This window comes from Heptranchias perlo, unplaced genomic scaffold, assembly GCF_035084215.1.
Source record: "Heptranchias perlo isolate sHepPer1 unplaced genomic scaffold, sHepPer1.hap1 HAP1_SCAFFOLD_70, whole genome shotgun sequence".
Lineage (NCBI taxonomy): Eukaryota > Metazoa > Chordata > Chondrichthyes > Hexanchiformes > Hexanchidae > Heptranchias > Heptranchias perlo.
The window spans coordinates 1,166,880-1,183,817 of record NW_027139729.1 but is presented as its reverse complement, the minus strand read 5'-3'; the positions used below and the strand labels follow the sequence as shown (position 1 = coordinate 1,183,817).

At 46.3% G+C, this 16,938-nt stretch overlaps 2 protein-coding genes across 10 annotated transcripts in view; one reads left to right on the top strand and one right to left on the bottom strand.

Moving 5' to 3' along the window:
- LOC137318393 (zinc finger protein 3-like) overlaps nucleotides 1-16,938 on the top strand; it is a 626,361-nt gene that overhangs the window by 456,528 nt on the left and 152,895 nt on the right. The window lies entirely within an intron of this gene.
- Nucleotides 1-16,938, bottom strand: part of LOC137318443 (zinc finger protein 229-like) — a 54,870-nt gene that overhangs the window by 1,548 nt on the left and 36,384 nt on the right. Inside the window, exons 1-2 of one of the 4 annotated variants that reach the window (XM_067981327.1) lie at nucleotides 6,532-6,884; nucleotides 5,902-5,988 (exon numbers count right to left, since the gene is read on the bottom strand). The exons of 1 other annotated variant lie outside the window; for it this stretch is intronic. The gene's annotated coding sequence lies outside the window, so the exon portion shown is untranslated. Of the gene's footprint in view, nucleotides 1-5,901; nucleotides 5,989-6,364; nucleotides 6,494-6,531; nucleotides 6,885-16,938 lie in introns of those variants that run through there. 2 more of the 4 variants (XM_067981326.1, XM_067981328.1) reach the window with 2 other exon arrangements.

Here is a 16,938-nt window from a genome sequence, read left to right as displayed (position 1 = left end):
ACTGTGAATACAGGATAGAAATTCAGAACAGGCAATTCCAGTTCCTGTGGAACATTCTTCCCGCTCATTCCCCCAGACTGTAAATCCCCGTCCCACACACTCACCCTCCTCCCTCTGCTGGAACCCAAACCCATCGCACCACCTCCAACATTTTTCCTTCTATTTAAGTTTTCTCTCTCTCCTGAAGATCCCGACTGTGACTGGGTTCAGTTCTGCACTCAGTGGTTCCCCTCCCTCTCCTCCCCTGAAGGTGCTGACTCTGACTGGGTTCAGTTCTACACTCACTGGTTCCCCTCCCTCTCCTCCCCTGAAGTTGCTGACTCTGGTTGGATTCAGTTCCACACTCACTGATTCCCCTCTCCTCTCCTGAATATGTTGACTCTGGCTGTGTGTATATGCTCTGCCCCTCATTTCCACACAATGTCCCTCCCTATAGCTGCCTGTATGCCGTCCATCTGTGATATCTCCCAATTTTGGCAAAAGACTCTCCCTGACCAGTCACCATTTCTCCTTCACTTAAAGATTTTCCTTGACCTATCACAATTTCTCCTTCATTTTCAGACGCTCCCTGATCAAACACAATTTCTCCTACATTTATAGACGCTCCCTGACCCTTCAGCATTTCTCCTTCATTTGCAAACTCTCCCTGACCCGTCAGCATGTCCCTTCATTAATAGACACTCCCTGACCCATCACTTTTTGTCCTTCAGATGTCGACACTCCCTGACCTGTCAACAATTCTCCTGCATTTACAGACACTCCCGGACCAATCACCGTTCCTCCTTCATTTACAGACACCCCCGGACCAATCACCATTTCGCCATCATTTACAGACACTCCCGGACCACTCACCATTTCTCCTTCATTTACAGACACCCCCTGACCAGTCACCATTTCGCCTTCATTTCCAGACACTCCCGCACCAGTCACCGTTCCTCCTTCATTTACAGACACCCCCTGACCAGTCACCATTTCTCCTTCATTTGCAGACACCCCCTGACCAATCACCATTCCTCCTTCATTTACAGACACCCCCTGACCAATCACCATTCCTCCTTCATTTACAGAAACCCCCTGACCAGTCACCATTTCGCCTTCATTTTCAGACATTCCCTGATCAAGCACAATTTCTCCTACGTTTATAGACGCTTCCTGACCCTTCAGCATTTCTCCTTCATTTACAAACTCTCCCTGACCCGTCAGCATTTCCCTTCATTAATAGACGCTCCCTGACCCATCACTGTTTCTCCTTCAGATATGGACACTACCTGACCTGTCAACAATTCTCCTGCATTTACAGACACTCCCGGACCAATCACCGTTCCTCCTTCATTTACAGACACTCCCGGACCAATCACCATTCCTCCTTCATTTACAGACACTCCCGGACCAGTCACCATTCCCGCTTCATTTACAGACACCCTCTGACAAGTCACCATTTCTCCATCATTTACAGACTCTGCCTCATCTGTCACCATTTCTCCCTCCTTTATGGACACTCCGTCACCCGTCACCATTTCGCCTTCATTTTTAGACACTCCCTGACCTGTCACCATGTCTTCTCCCATTTATAATACTCCCTTACCAGAAACCATTTCACCTTCATTTTCGACAATCCCTGACCTGTCACCATTTCTCTTTCATTTATAGATATTCCCTGACCCTTCACCGTTTTTCCTTCATGTATAGACACTCCCTTACCAGACAACATATTTCCTTCATTTACAGACACTCACTAACCAAACAATTTTTCCTGGCACTTTACATGATTGTGGGGTTTATTCTGTATCTGTCAGTCTCTGATCCTGTACAAGAGTTTGGTGTTTATTCTGTATTTTTCACTCTCTGGTACTGTGTGTGAGTGTGGGGTTTATTCTGTGCCTGTCTGTCTCTGGTACTGTGTGTGAGTGTAGGTTTTATTCTGTATCTGTCTGTCTCTGGTACTGTGTGTGAGTGTAGCTTTTATTCTGTGTCTGTCTCTGGTACTGTGTGTGAGTGTGGTGTTTATTCTCTATCTGTCTATCTCCGATACTGTAGATGTGTTTGGTGTTTATTTTGTATTTATCTGTCTCTGGTACAGTATATGAGGTTGGGCTTTATTCTGTATCTGTCAGTCTCTGGTATTGTGTGTGAGTATAAGATTCATTCTGTATAAGTCAGTCTCTGATACTGTACATGAGTGTGAGGTTTATTCTGTATCTGTCAGTCTCTGGAACTGTATGTCAGTGTGGGGTTTATTCTGTAATTGTGTGTCTCTGATACTGTAGATGTGTTTGGGGTTTATTCTGTATCTGTCTGTCTCCGATACTGTGAATCCCAAATTCACACATTCCGTATCTGTCAGTCTCTGGTACTGTATATGAGTGTGGGGTTTATTCTGTATCTGTCAGTCTCTGGTGCTGCATATGAGTGTGGGGTTTATTCTGTATCTGTCAGTCTCTGGTGCTGTGTGTGCGTGGGATTCATTCTGTGCCTATCAGTCTCTCGTACTGTATATGAGTGTGGGGTTTATTCTGTATCTGTCAGTCTCTTGAGCTGCAAATGAGTGGGGGGTATATACTGTATCTGTCAGTCTCTGGTACTGGAAATGAGTGTGGGGTTTATTCAGTGTATGTCAGTCTCTGGTACCTTGTGTGAATTTGGGATTCATTCTGTATCTGTCAGTCTCTGGTACTGTGTGTGAATTTGGGATTCATTCTGTATCTGTCTGTCTGTCTCTGGTACTGCAAATGAGTGTGGGGTTTATTCTTTATTCGTCTGTTTCTGGTACTGTATATGAATGTGAGGATTATTCTGTATCTTTCAGTGTCTGGTACTGTGTGTGAGTGTGGGATTCATTCTGTGCCTGTCAGTCTGTGGTACTGTACGTGTGTGGGGTTTATTCTGTATCTGTCTGTAACGGGTACTGTATGCGAGTGTCAGGTTTATTCTGCTTCTGTCTGTCTCTGGTGCTGTATATGAGTGTGCGGTTTATTCTGTATTTTTCAGTCTCTGATACTGTATATAAGTGTGGGGTTTATCCTGTACCTGTCTGTATCTGGTACTGCACAAGAGTATGGGGTTTATTCTGTATCTGTCTGCCTTTGGTACTGTGTGTGAGTGTGGGATTCATTCTGTTTCTGTCTGTCTCTGGTACTGTGTGTGAGTGTGGGATTCATTCTGTTTCTGTCTGTCTCTGGTGCTGCATGTGAATGTGGGCTTTATTCTGTATCTGTCAGTCTCTGATACTGTATATGAGTTTAGGATACATTCTGTATCTGTCAGTCTCAGCCAATTTATCTCAGTCTGGGTTTTATTCTATAATTCAGTCTCTGAGACAATGTGCAAGTCTGGATTCATTCTGTGTTCTTATTTCAGTTTATATTATTGTATTTGAAACTATATCTTTAATACTATAAAGTATATGCCGTTTTTTATCAAGTGTTTAATTTGTAAATATTGATACACTTTTGGATTTTCTTTAATCAAACAATGTTTGTGAGTGTATTACATCTTCATCTCTGAACTCTGTTGTGAATGATAATGTACCTTTCAATCTCTCCATGGTGAAATTATTTAACTGGTATATAATGTGGAGCTCAGTCTATAATAATGGAATTAATTCTGTATCTCAGTCTGACACTGAGATTTTTGGACTGGAATGTAATATATAGCTCAGCCTGCACTCATAGAATTGATAATGTATCTATCAGTCTGTTACTGTATGAGATTTTTGGACTGGTGTGTAACATGTAGCTCAGTACATGCTAATGGAATTGATGTTGTATCTTTGAGTCTGATATGGTCTGACAGTGTTGGACTGCTATATAATGTTTGGCTCAGTCTGCACTAATGGAATTGATACATTATCTTTCAATCTGACACGAAGATTTTTGGACTGGCATGTTGTGTATAACTCAGTCTGCAGTGATTTGACTTAGAGATTCATTCTGTATTTGTTTGACTGTGGTACTTTGTGATTCATTCTGATTCTGTCAGCCTGTGGTACTGTGTGTGAGTGTGGGATTCATTCTATATATGTCAGCCCCTTGTACTGTATCTGAATGAGATTCATTCTGTTCCTGTCAGTCTCTGGCACCATGTGTGAATTTGGGATTAATTCCATATCTGTCAGTCTCTGGTGCTGCATGTGAGTGAGACATTCATTCCATTTCCATCAATCTCTGATACTGTATATGAGTGATATATATACTGTATCTGTCAGTCTGTGCTACTGTATGTTAGTGTGGGATTCATTTTGTATCTGTCAGTCAGTGGTACATTGTATGAGTGAGGGATTCATTCTTTATGTCAGTCTCTGGCACTGGATCTGAGTATGAGATTCATTCTTTATCTGTATCTAATTTGTATCTCATTTCACAGCATGGCATTCAAACCTGTATCTTTAATACATAAATGTATAAATAATTTTTCCCAGTGTTTAAGTGGTAAGTAATTATGTACGTTAAAATGTGATGCTGTAGGTTATAATCAGAGAATCACTGCACTTTTTGGCTACGATTAAATCTGCATCAATGTGAACACAATTGTGATACAGTGTATCTTCCAAACTGACATGGTGACATGTTGAACTTATATACAATGTGTTGCTCAGTCTGCATAAATGGAATACTGTATATTTCAGTCTGAATCTGCATTGGTCTTTTGTATTGGTAATTAATATGGAGCTCAGTCTGCACTAATGGAATTGGTACTGTATCTTTCAATCTGACACTGAGAATTGTGGACTGGTCCCTAATTTGTAACTCAGCCTGCACTAATGTAGGTGACTGAGAGATTCATTTTGTATCTCTCAGTCCGTGATACTGTGTGGGATTCATTGTGTATCTTGTCAGTAGTGTGTTTGAGTTTGCGATTCATTTGATATGTACAGTCTCTGATGCTGTGTGAGTGTAGGATTCATACTTTATCTGCCAGTCTCTGGTACATTATGAGAGTTTGGGATACATTCTCTGTCAACATTGGTACCATCAGAGTGTGAGATTTATTCTGCATCTGTCTATAATTATTGTCTCAGATTACATTATGGTGTTCAATACTGCAGCTTTAATATCTTCATGTTTAAATAGTTTTTTTCATTTAATTGGTAAATATGGATATACTTTAGGATTTGGTGCTGGAGGTTTTTAATCAGATAATTTGTGTGCTTTTTGGACTACTATTAAATCAATATCTTTGTGTACTATTGTGAATGATAACATATATTTCAAACTGATATAGTGATTTTGGAATTGGTATACAATGTGCAGCTCAGTCTGTACTATTGTAATCGATACTGTGCCTTTCAGTCTAATATTGTATGAGATTTTTGGGCTGGAATGTAATGTGCATCTCAGTGTGCACTAATAGAATTGATACTGTGTATTTACATCTCATACTATGTGTATTATAAACTGGTTTCTCATTTGTTTTTCAGGTTCGACTGTCACAACATTTCTCAGTCTGATACTCTACATGAGTTTTGGACATGTCTGCAGTTTTTACCTCATGATACATTAATCGAATGGATACTGCATGTATTAAACTCACATTTGTGAGTTGTGGGGTGGTATTCAATTCGAATCTCAGGGTACATTATTGGGGTCCATTCTGTCCCTTTCAATCGGGTACCATGTGTGATTTCTATCTGGTATTTAATGTTGCCCAATTGTGAGATTGACACAGTGCCTTTCAATCTGAGAGTGTGATTTTGACTGGGATTTTTGTATTTCCCTGTCAGCGGAACTGAGTTTGGGAGAAATGGAACAGTATCTACTTCACCTGCTCTGTTTGATGGTTGGATTGAAAATGTGTCTCTGGGTCTTGGGATCAGTGTGGTACTGACTACTTCTGCTATCTGAGACTGTGGAACTGATGACCTGTCTGTGACTCCGTGCTCTGTGTGTGTGATAATGTACTTACTGTGTGTGAGAAGGAGCTGGCTGCAGTGTTTCTTTTGCCTCGGGTGGAGGAAACATCACATTTATTCTGGATCCTTCAAGGATTTGCCTGTGGAAAGAAAATTATCTCTTATTACTCAGGAACAGGTGAGGTAGAAAATACAAAAGTGATCAGTTTAATATCTCTGTTAATGATCATTTTGAATATCCACAAATGAAAACCAGTGATACAAACAGTGTCTATGTCTGACTCCACTGCAGTACTGCAGCACTCAGCTTCTGCACACCCGGTGTGTTGGACGATTTTATAACAATTTAGTGACATCCAGACACAACACAACCCCTGCACTGATCCGTGAATGGGACTACCCGATGGGGCAGGGACCTTTGTACAGGTCAGGTTTCTCAACTCCTCTCCCATGGGACTAGCCGTTCACCCCAAACCAAACAACCGCTGTTTAAAATGTGTCCTTCACACTTCTCACCTGATGCCTGCAATAGATACTGCTTGTAGAACTCCCCACATCCTGACTGTTCACTGTCCAGTAACAGGGTGAGACTGGAACTAAACCAGGAACATTCACTACTGATTTGGGGAGAGAAAGCTGCAATGATTTTAAATAGCAGGTTCTTCCCATTCTGTCTCCCTTACCCTGGACACACCCTGTACACACACAGCCCGAGAATGACCTCTCCCTTCCCCCGCTCACTCCATGTTCCGGGACCAGTTCCTGATCCACTCCGCATCTTACAAACAGCCTCCGGACTCCCCCTGACCTTCCCCCGGACTCAATGCCGATCTCTGAGCCCATCTGCGGACACGGTCCCGAAGCGATGAGCTGCTGTAACGAGGCTGCTCTTTGCTCCCTTCCCCCGGGGGCCGTGATCTCTCCATTCCCGGCTGTTTTAAACCATCTTCTTCCGCTCACTGAGGGAATGGCGCCCACAGGCCGAGCTGGGGGAGGGCAGCGCGCATGCGCTCTTCCGTTCAACGACGACCAGGGCTGGGGGCGGGGCTGCGTCACGCATGCGCAGATATCTGATTTAATTCCCAATACAAAAATCGATGGAAACTTTCCCCAATTTGAATTTTTCAGAGTCTGAGCAAAGGAAGTGGGTCTGGGGGAAAGGTCAGAGGGAATGGGGTCCACAGGCAGTGCAGGAACAGGCACCAGAATCAGAAACAGATGGGATTCCACCAGTGCCTAACGCTGGAATCCAGACTGACTTTCCAATCTCTAACTATTAAACTAGATGTTTCCATCCCTGCTGTTTCTCTCGGTATCTTTTGATGGAAAAGAGTCTTTCAGAGATAAAGTGGGCGGCTGTGAAATGAGCCAATTGGTTCTGTTCATTCTTGGTCCCTTTACTGATAAAGAAACTTGTGACTCCGTATCTGGAGGCCGGATTCCTCCAACCAATCCTGGAGAATTGTAAACAATTTTACAACACCAAGTTATAGTCCAGCAATTTTATTTTAAATTCACAAGCTTTCGGAGGCTTCCTCCTTCGTCAGGTGAACGATGTGAAAATGAAATCCTCGAAATGAGAGGATTTCATCCTGGAGAAACATGGGAGGAAAGTGGGAGTCGGTGTATTTGCTGGGACCGTGTCGGATTAATATTTGACGGCAACAGTCCCAGATTATTTCAATCGGAGTGAAAATCTCGGTCACTGAGAGAAATGCAGAAGGGCCATGAGCTGCAAAATTGCAGAGGGTACAACATGCAAGAGAGGGTTAAATGCGTGACACTGTCCCTGAGAGTGGGATTAATAATGTGTCTGTCTCTGAAATAATATCAGTGAGAGATGAGACTTCATCTTCTGTCACTCCAGCTTGGAATGGCAATTGGAATGGAGAATTTTCCAATTTGTTACTGGGTGAAAACGGGACATTGCAGGTCAGTTTCTCTCTCTCTTTTGTACAACTTATGAAGGTGGAATACTGCTGCTGAGCGTGATACAGAGACACTGATGGGAAGCGTATGGCTGATACTCTGCCTGTCTGTATCTCTCTGGCGCTGTGCACGAAGGTGGGATACTGTTTGCTGAGTGTGAAACGGACACACTGAGAGGAAGTGTGAGAATGATACTTTGTCTGTGTTCCTGTCTCTGTCTGTCTCTTTATCTGTCCGTCTGTATTTCTCTATCTCTAGCGCTGTACATGAGAGCGGGATAGTGTTATTGAGCGTAACATGAACACCCTGTTGGAAGGTAAAGACTAATTCTGTGTCTGTGAACAGACCTCCGGTGCTGTTGGTGAGACGGTCACTGTCCCTTCTATTCTGTATGAGCCGGTCTGACGGTGCATTTATCAGTCTCCAGTCCAGTAAGGAAAGGTGGAGAGAAACAGTCTGTAACTGTCTGACACTGGACTGCCTATGAATGTTGAATTTATTCAGTAACTGGCCGTCTCTGGGTGTTGAGAATGGGACGGATAGGACACCAGTTATTGTTGTCTGTCAGTCAGTTCAGGAGGAGGGAGAGAAAGACAGAGAGACTGGAGGAGCCCAGAGCGGATAATTTGTATTATCGTCTCAACCAAACATATTGCTGAGTGTGAATAATATAATAATGTAAAACCAGATATGGATAATCAGATCCACAGCTGTGATTGGCTCCTGTCCCTGAATCTGGGGATCAGACACTGTGAGGAGCGCCGGCCTCAGAGTGTTTAACAATTACTGAGCTGGGAAACGACAACTAACCCCCGAGAATCTGCAGCACAGGCCGAGCGGGGAGGAAAGCCTGTCCCGGGAATTGTCAATCTGGCGAACAGTTTGTCCTGTGAATGTGAAGATGTGAACATTGTGTCAGAGAGAGTGTGTTAAAGGGGCGGGCGGGTTAGATTAATGTCACTGTGTTTGTGTGGCCGGTCTCATCGCCGGATTTCCGAGTCCCTTTTGAGTAAAATTTTTAAAAATCCCTGTCAAAGGATAACCCTCCTCCACTGGCGAGCTCCGAAGTGGAAATTTAAGGTAAAGTTTCAGATCAATTCAAGATTTCAGCCGAAAAACGGAGATCATGTCAGCGATCGGGTGAGAGAGCGCGATCAGTGCAGCAATGAAACGGGTTTCAATCGAAACTGGTGCTTTTAATTCCGGTGCAAGTTTATCGACAGCAAACATACCGGTGTTAGAGATGGGAAGGGGCTAGTCTGGGACTCTGGAGTGCCCGATTTGAATTGGAATCGGGGAGTTTAAGAGGAGAGAGAAACACAGAGAGGCTGGAGGGGCCGTGAGCTGAGAGCAGGATGTCTCCGCCCCGTCCGCTCTGTGCCTTTAAGTTGTTCTGTGCCGCCGCCTCTCGTTTCATTTCTCACCCAGCTCTGACTGGAAGAGAGGTTTTCTGCAGATTCCCGGACATGACAGACACTGCAGCCGCCGAAACGGCACCTCCTGCCGCCGCCGCTCCACCCAAGGCTCCGAAGAAGAAGAAGGCGGTTCCCCGACCCAAGACCACCGGTCCCCCGTTGGGAGAACAGATCCTCAAGATTGTGGGGGATTGCAAGGATCGCAAGGGGATATCCCTGGCCGCGATAAAGAAGGTTCTGGCGACCAAAGGCCTGGATGTGGAGAAGCTCCGGTCCCAGATCAAATTAAGTATCAAGAGAAATGTGGAAAAAGGCTCCCTGGTGCAGATCAAGGGCACGGGCGCCTCGGGCTCCTTCAGAGTCGCTAAGAAGGAAACCCAGGCAAAAGTGGTAAAGAAGGTGAAGAAACAAGTGACCAAGAAATCTCCCGGAAAGAAACCAGCGGCCAAAAAAACAGCCGTCAAGAAATTAACGGCCAAGAAACCAGCGGTCAAGAAATCGACCAGGAAAAAGGCGGCGAAATCACCAATTAAGAAGAAAGCGGCGGCGAAGAAGCCCAAGACCCCCAAGACAGTGAAGGCGAAGGCGAAGAAGGTGGAAAAACCGAGGGCCAAGCCCAAGCCGAAGTCAGCAAAGCCCAAGAAAGCAGCGGGCAAAAAGAAATAAAAAATCAAGTGCAACTTGTGACCATCTGAACCCAACGGCTCTTCTCAGAGCCACCCACGTCTCTCAGAAAAGAGCTGATCCCGGAATCAGATGATTCCTGTCCCGGGTCCTGGCTCAGATTTCAGATAGAAATCATTTCAAATAAACCCAGGGTCCTGGTGACTCGCTGACATTCGCTATCCCCGCCCGACCCCCACTGTCTGAAATAAAATAGAGAGAATGTGATGTCCGGGCCGGGCCTCACTGGAACTTGCGTGTGTTCGGCTCCAGTCCCAGTTCATTTTTTCTCACAGATTCAGGGCGAGAGTCCGTGACAGGGTAAAACTGGCGGAGATCCGCCGCTATCACAATTCAAACCCCAACACATGAGATTCTTCAAATCAACTGGAATAAAGTGTTTGTAAACTGCTGAACCCGTCTGGGAGGGGATGTGTGGGGAGATCGAATCGGGTCTGGGACTGAAATGGAAGAAGGCGGGTTGACTTGTTATCGAAGGGACTGTATTTAGGCAGGAATATTACTGACTGTTAATTGTAACGGGGTTTATTTATAAGCTCCGGGTTTGTGGAAATCCTTGAATATGAAGCCCGAGTCTGTCAGGGTTTGTGCGGAGCGCTGTGTTTCGGTTCTATTATCGATAAACGGTTTGAAATTGGCGGGTGGAGAAAGCTGGAGGTGGAGCTGGAAGATCAGAGGCCGCTCTCCGCTCAGTCCGTCACTCTGACTGTTTCCTCCCCTCCCTGTTTAATATCTCACTCTGTCTCCTCCCCTCCCTGTTTAATATCTCACTCTGTCTCCCCCCCTCCCTCTCTCTCCCTGTGCCTGTTTCAGTCAGGTCGGGGCAGGCTGCATAAAAAAGGAACCAGCATCAGTTCTTTATTAATTCATCAGCAAATTAAGTGAAGAATCATAATGTCTGGCAGAGGTAAAGGAGGTCTCACAGAGAAAGCATTGACCTGGGAACGGGGAGAGGAAAGATCTAGGAGTGGGGAAGCAGTTTCTGATATTTAATTATTATGGGGAGATTCCCCAACACTCGGTACAGGGAGATCAGAAACAACGGCCGGGGTTCTCGGCCATCCCGAGAGAAGGAGCGGAATTCCCGGTTTCACGGTATAAATGAACAGGCGGGGATCCAGAGTCTTTCCCCAGACATTACATTCTCCGCTCAGAGTAAAATCCCTCTTCAATCTCTCTCCCGCTGTGTCCTTTCTGCTCGGTCTTTATTTCCTGCCCTCATTCAATTATCAGTTCGATGTGAAGTTTCTGTTTGAGGAGCGGTTCACCGGGCCGGAACTGGCGGGATTTTTGAAATTGAAGCTGGACTTTGTCCCGTTCCGGAAAGCAATGACCGGGGCTTTATTCCCGCCCGTTTACAGACAGATCAGAGAATGAACCGAAATGTGAAACAGCCTGAGATTTGAGCTGAGGAGAAGGAAATAATGGAGATTATAAAGAGAGAGATTCTTAAATTGCTGGAGGGAAATGAGATTTTCTTGAAACTGTTATTTGATGCTCTGAAATTGGCGGGCTTTTTGAAATTGAAGATTAATTTCAGCTCAGCCAATTGGGGCCTAAATCGTCCCGCCGTTTCGGTCTGACTGACAGAGCTCGGTTCAAACCTGCCAATCAAATTCCCGGGGCAGTCCCTCACTGACAGGGTGTGGGACGTCAGCCAATCACAGGCCATGGGCGGAGCCCATAGACTCCATAAAAGGCGGCCCCAGAGCTGACTCCGTATTAACAGTCTGTGTGTCTCAGGTTGTGTTCAGATCTGTTCAGAAAATGGCCAGGACCAAGCAGACAGCGCGTAAATCGACCGGCGGGAAAGCTCCTCGCAAACAGTTGGCTACTAAAGCGGCGAGGAAGAGCGCTCCAGCCACGGGCGGAGTGAAGAAACCTCATCGCTACAGACCCGGCACTGTGGCTCTGAGGGAGATCCGCCGCTACCAGAAATCCACCGAGCTGCTGATCCGCAAACTGCCCTTCCAGCGCCTGGTGCGAGAGATCGCTCAGGATTTCAAGACAGACCTGCGCTTCCAGAGCTCGGCCGTCATGGCCCTGCAGGAGGCCAGCGAGGCTTACCTGGTGGGGCTGTTTGAGGACACCAACCTGTGCGCCATCCACGCCAAGCGAGTCACCATCATGCCCAAAGACATCCAGCTGGCCCGCCGCATCCGCGGGGAACGCGCCTAAACCCGACCCGGCTTCAGCACCAAGTGCAACAAAGGCTCTTTTCAGAGCCACCAAATCGGCGATGGAAAGAGCTGTGATCTCCTTTGTTGAAATGGCAGGGCCGTGAGAAATTTGCTTAAACGGGAAATGTATAAAGGGGAGGGAGCAGATATCAGACGGACATGGACAGAATAAATACCTCACTCACATCCAAACACAAATTTCACACATTCTTTATTCAGTAATCGCTGACACAATAAACAACTGATCATTCAGCATCTGTTGTATACATCTGGGTAAAATAACAAACCCAGGCAGACTTGTCCGAGGATGGGACGGTAAATAATAACAAGCGTCCCTGGTATTTCTGCATCCTACCCACCCAGTTAACAATTCTGACGGTTCCGGTATTTTGTCTCATTCACCAGACAAACTGCAAATTTCAATCTATTGGAGGTTGGCGACATCTGCGGTCCGGAAGCGAGTACTGCAACAGACCGATATGGATCATTTGTGTTTAACAAGTTATTGTTAGTTTCGCGAATCGGAATCAAGTCCTTTGACAGACAGTAACCAGCCCTTTCATAAATACAGTGGGTGGCTCTGAAAAGAGCCTTTGGGTTATCAGATTAAATCTTGGTCGCTTTATTTGCTCTTGGAGCTCACAGTGCTGGTTTTCTTCGGCAGCAGTACGGCCTGGATATTCGGCAGCACCCCGCCCTGAGCGATGGTCACCCGTCCCAGCAGCTTGTTGAGCTCCTCGTCGTTGCGGATGGCCAGCTGCAGGTGTCTGGGGATGATGCGGGTCTTCTTGTTGTCCCGGGCCGCGTTGCCGGCCAGCTCGAGGATTTCAGCCGTCAGATACTCGAGCACAGCAGCCAGATAGACCGGGGCTCCGGCACCCACACGTTCAGCGTAGTTCCCCTTTCGCAGGTGCCTGTGAACACGGCCCACAGGGAACTGCAGTCCGGCCCGGGATGATCGAGACTTGGCCTTGGCCCGAGCTTTACCGCCGGTTTTTCCTCTTCCAGACATTTCCACAATCTCACAAACACTTTCACAAAGAATGAAGAATGATTTCCGTATTGACCCTTCTTATAGACTGAAAGGTCATCTGATTGGTTGTTCTTTAACACACCTCATTTGCCTATTTCATTAACCAATCAGATAGCTGGGAATCAGAAGAGGGCGGGATTTACCAGCCTCAACGGTCAGACCAGGAATTTGATGAATTTCAAAAAGCCCGCCAATTTCAGTGTAGTAAAGGACCGGATTTCGATCAATGTCGCCCTGAGCACAAGATTTTAAACCCGTTCTTTTTATCTTGTCTTATTCAGCGCTACCCGTCACCAATCGCTGGAGCTATTTTAAAATCTGCTTTAAATTATGGCTCATTCTTTCATCGCTTTCAAACTGTACCGTTCGGGACTAAATCCCCATTCACAGCATTCCGTGAAGGGACACGTTTCAATTTATTCTTTATAAAAGTGACACGTTATAGATTGATCCCTTCTCACAGGGCCGGGAGTGTTTCTGTGAAAAGACGGACCCGGACGGAGCTCTCATTCTGACCCGATTCCGCTGTGTTTCTGCAAGGGGTGGGTTTGCTGTTGATGTGAGGATTTTCACATCAGCTCGTAAACATTCGGAGACTGGATTCTTACAGTTAAATGAAACACGAAGGGAGTGAGACAGAATTGTAACGCTTTAAGAGCGAAGCAAAGGGGAAGGAGCGGATCAGTTTATGGGTTAGGGATTTCAACGGGGCAGTTACAGTATCACTTCATAATAAGATTGGAATAATATTGCAGTATTAGAACAATCCTAAGTAAATATATAGGAAATGCAGCTCCTTCAGAGAGGTTGTGGGTGGCTCTTAAAAGAGCCGTTGTTTTTTTTCAGTACGTTGTGGAGTTTTACTTGGAGCTGGTGTACTTGGTCACCGCCTTTGTCCCAGCCATGGGGACCAAATTCGCACCCCAATACGCCAACATTTTCATGCACAAGTTCGAGCAGGACTTCTTCACTGCACAAGACCTCCAACCAACACTATACACCAGATACATCGACGACATTTTCTTTCTATGGACCCACGGCAAGGAATCACTAAAGAGACTACACGATAACATCAACAAGTTCCATCCCACCATCAAGCTCACCATGGACTACTCCTCAGAATCAGTTTCTTTCTTGGACACACGAATCTCCATCAAAGACGGGCACCTCAGCACCTCACTCTACCGCAAGCCCACGGACAACCTCACGATGCTCCACTTTTCCAGCTTCCACCCTAACCACGTCAAAGAGGCCATCCCCTATGGACAGGCCCTGCGAATACACAGGGTCTGCTCAGACGAGGAGGAACGCGATGGACACCTACAGACGCTGAAAGACGCCCTAGTAAGAACGGGATATGACGCTCGACTCATCGATCGACAGTTCCGACGGGCCACAGCAAAAAATCGCATAGACCTCCTCAGGAGACTAACACGGGACGCAACCAACAGAGTACCCTTTGTCGTCCAGTACTTCCCCGGAGCGGAGAAACTACGCCATGTTCTCCGCAGCCTTCAACATGTCATCAATGAGGACAAACACCTCGCTATGGCCATCCCCACACCTCCACTACTCGCCTTTAAACAGCCACCCAACCTCAAACAGACCATCGTTCGCAGCAAACTACCCAGCTTTCAAGAGAACAGCGTCCACGACGCCACACAACCCTGCCACGGTAACCTCTGCAAGACATGCCAGATCATCGACACAGATACCACCATCACACGAGATGACACCACCCACCAGGTGCATGGTTCATACTCCTGTGACTCGGCCAACGTTGTCTACCTCATACGTTGCAGGAAAGGATGCCCCAGAGCATGGTACATTGGCGAGACCATGCAGACGCTGCGACAACGGATGAACGGACACCGCGCAACAATCGCCAAACAGGAGGGTTCCCTCCCAGTCGGGGAACACTTCAGCAGTCATGGACATTCATCCACCGACCTTCGGGTAAGCGTACTCCAAGGCGGCCTTCGAGACACACGACAACGCAAAATCGTCGAGCAGAAATTGATAGCCAAGTTCCGCACCCATGAGGACGGCCTCAACCGGGATCTTGGGTTCATGTCACGCTACACGTTACCCCACCAGCGAACAAATGTTATCTGTTTTTAATATAATGGGTCATTTGCTGGCTCTCTCTGCCTTCCGGATGTTTCTGCCTCTCTCTGTGTTTTTTTTTCTCTGTTTTTTTTCCCTGTTTGTTTTTTTGTTGAATGTGTATTCGGCGGTTCTGCAGCTGACACCTCTCTGTCTGAACACGTTGATTGCCTTGGCAACGGGCAGTTGCAGGGGCAGTCTGTAAACACCATGTATTATTCAATTATGTATAAATGCGTAGGCTTCAAGGAGATCTTGAAACATTTACCTGAGGAAGGAGAAAATCTCCGAAAGCTTGTGAATTTAAAATAAAATTGCTGGACTATAACTTGGTGTTGTAAAATTGTTTACATTTGTCCCTTCCGACACGGCGTGCTTGGCCAGTTCCCCGGGCAGCAGCAGGCGCACGGCCGTCTGGATCTCCCGGGAGCTGATGGTGCGCCGTTTATTATAATGGGCCAGGCGGGAAGCCTCACTCGCGATGCGCTCGAAAATATCGTTCACAAAGGAGTTCATAATGCTCATGGCCTTGGAGGAGATGCCGGTGTCGGGGTGAACCTGCTTCATCACTTTGTAGACGTAGATGGAGTAACTCTCCTTCCTCGACTTTCTCCGCTTCTTGCCGCCCTTGGCTGGTGCTTTACTCAAGGTTTTCTTGGCGCCCTTCTTGGGAGCTGCTTTCTTGTCCTCAGGCATTTTCAAACTCAATTTCAGACCCAGAAATGACCCAAATCCGCTCCGAGCTCGGATTAAATAGGCAGCCCCACAGCCCTATGGTAATGAGGGATGGGGGAAGGCAATGATTGTGATTGGACGATTGGGCGTGATGACACATAACATTTACTTTCATTCTCTGATTGGTTTCATCAGATATCCAATCAGATTTTGTAGCTGCCACCAATCACAATCACGCTCACACTGCACATTGTCTGGTTTCAGCAATTTGTTCCAACTGTTGCAGTTCTGCATCCGGCCAGTAGAAGTCCCCAAACCTCAATATTTCTGCCATTTCGCTAACGTTACCTGTCATAAGAACATAAGAACATAAGAAATTGGAGCAGGAGTAGGCCAATCGGCCCCTCGAGCCTGCTCCGCCATTCAATAAGATCACGGCTGATCTGATCCCAACCACAAATCTAAAGAACACAAGAAGTCGGAGCAGGACCCGGCCACATAGCCCCTGGGCCCTCTCCGCCACCCACAGGGCATTGACCGATCCGAACTCAGCTTCATGTCCAATTTCCTGCCCGCTCCCCATAACCCCTAATTCCCTTTACTTCTTGGAAACTGTCTATTTCTGTTTTAAATTTATCTAATGATGTAGCTTCCACAGCTTCCTGGGGCAGCAAATTCCACAGACCTACTACCCTCTGAGTGAAGAAGTTTCTCCTCATCTCAGTTTTGAAAGAGCAGCCCCTTATTCTAAGATTATGCCCCCTAGTTCTAGTTTCACCCATCTTTGGGAACATCCTTACTGCATCCACCCGATCAAGACCCTTCACAATCTTATATGTTTCAATAAGATCGCCTCTCATTCTTCTGAACTCCAATGAGTAGAGTCCCAATCTACTCAACCTCTCCTCATATGTCCGCCCCCTCATCCCCGGGATTAACCGAGTGAACCTTCTTTGTACTGCCTCGAGAGCAAGTATGTCTTTTCTTAAGTATGGAGACCAAAACTGTATGCAATATTCCAGGTGCGGTCTCACCAATATCTTATATAACTGCAGCAATATGTCCTTG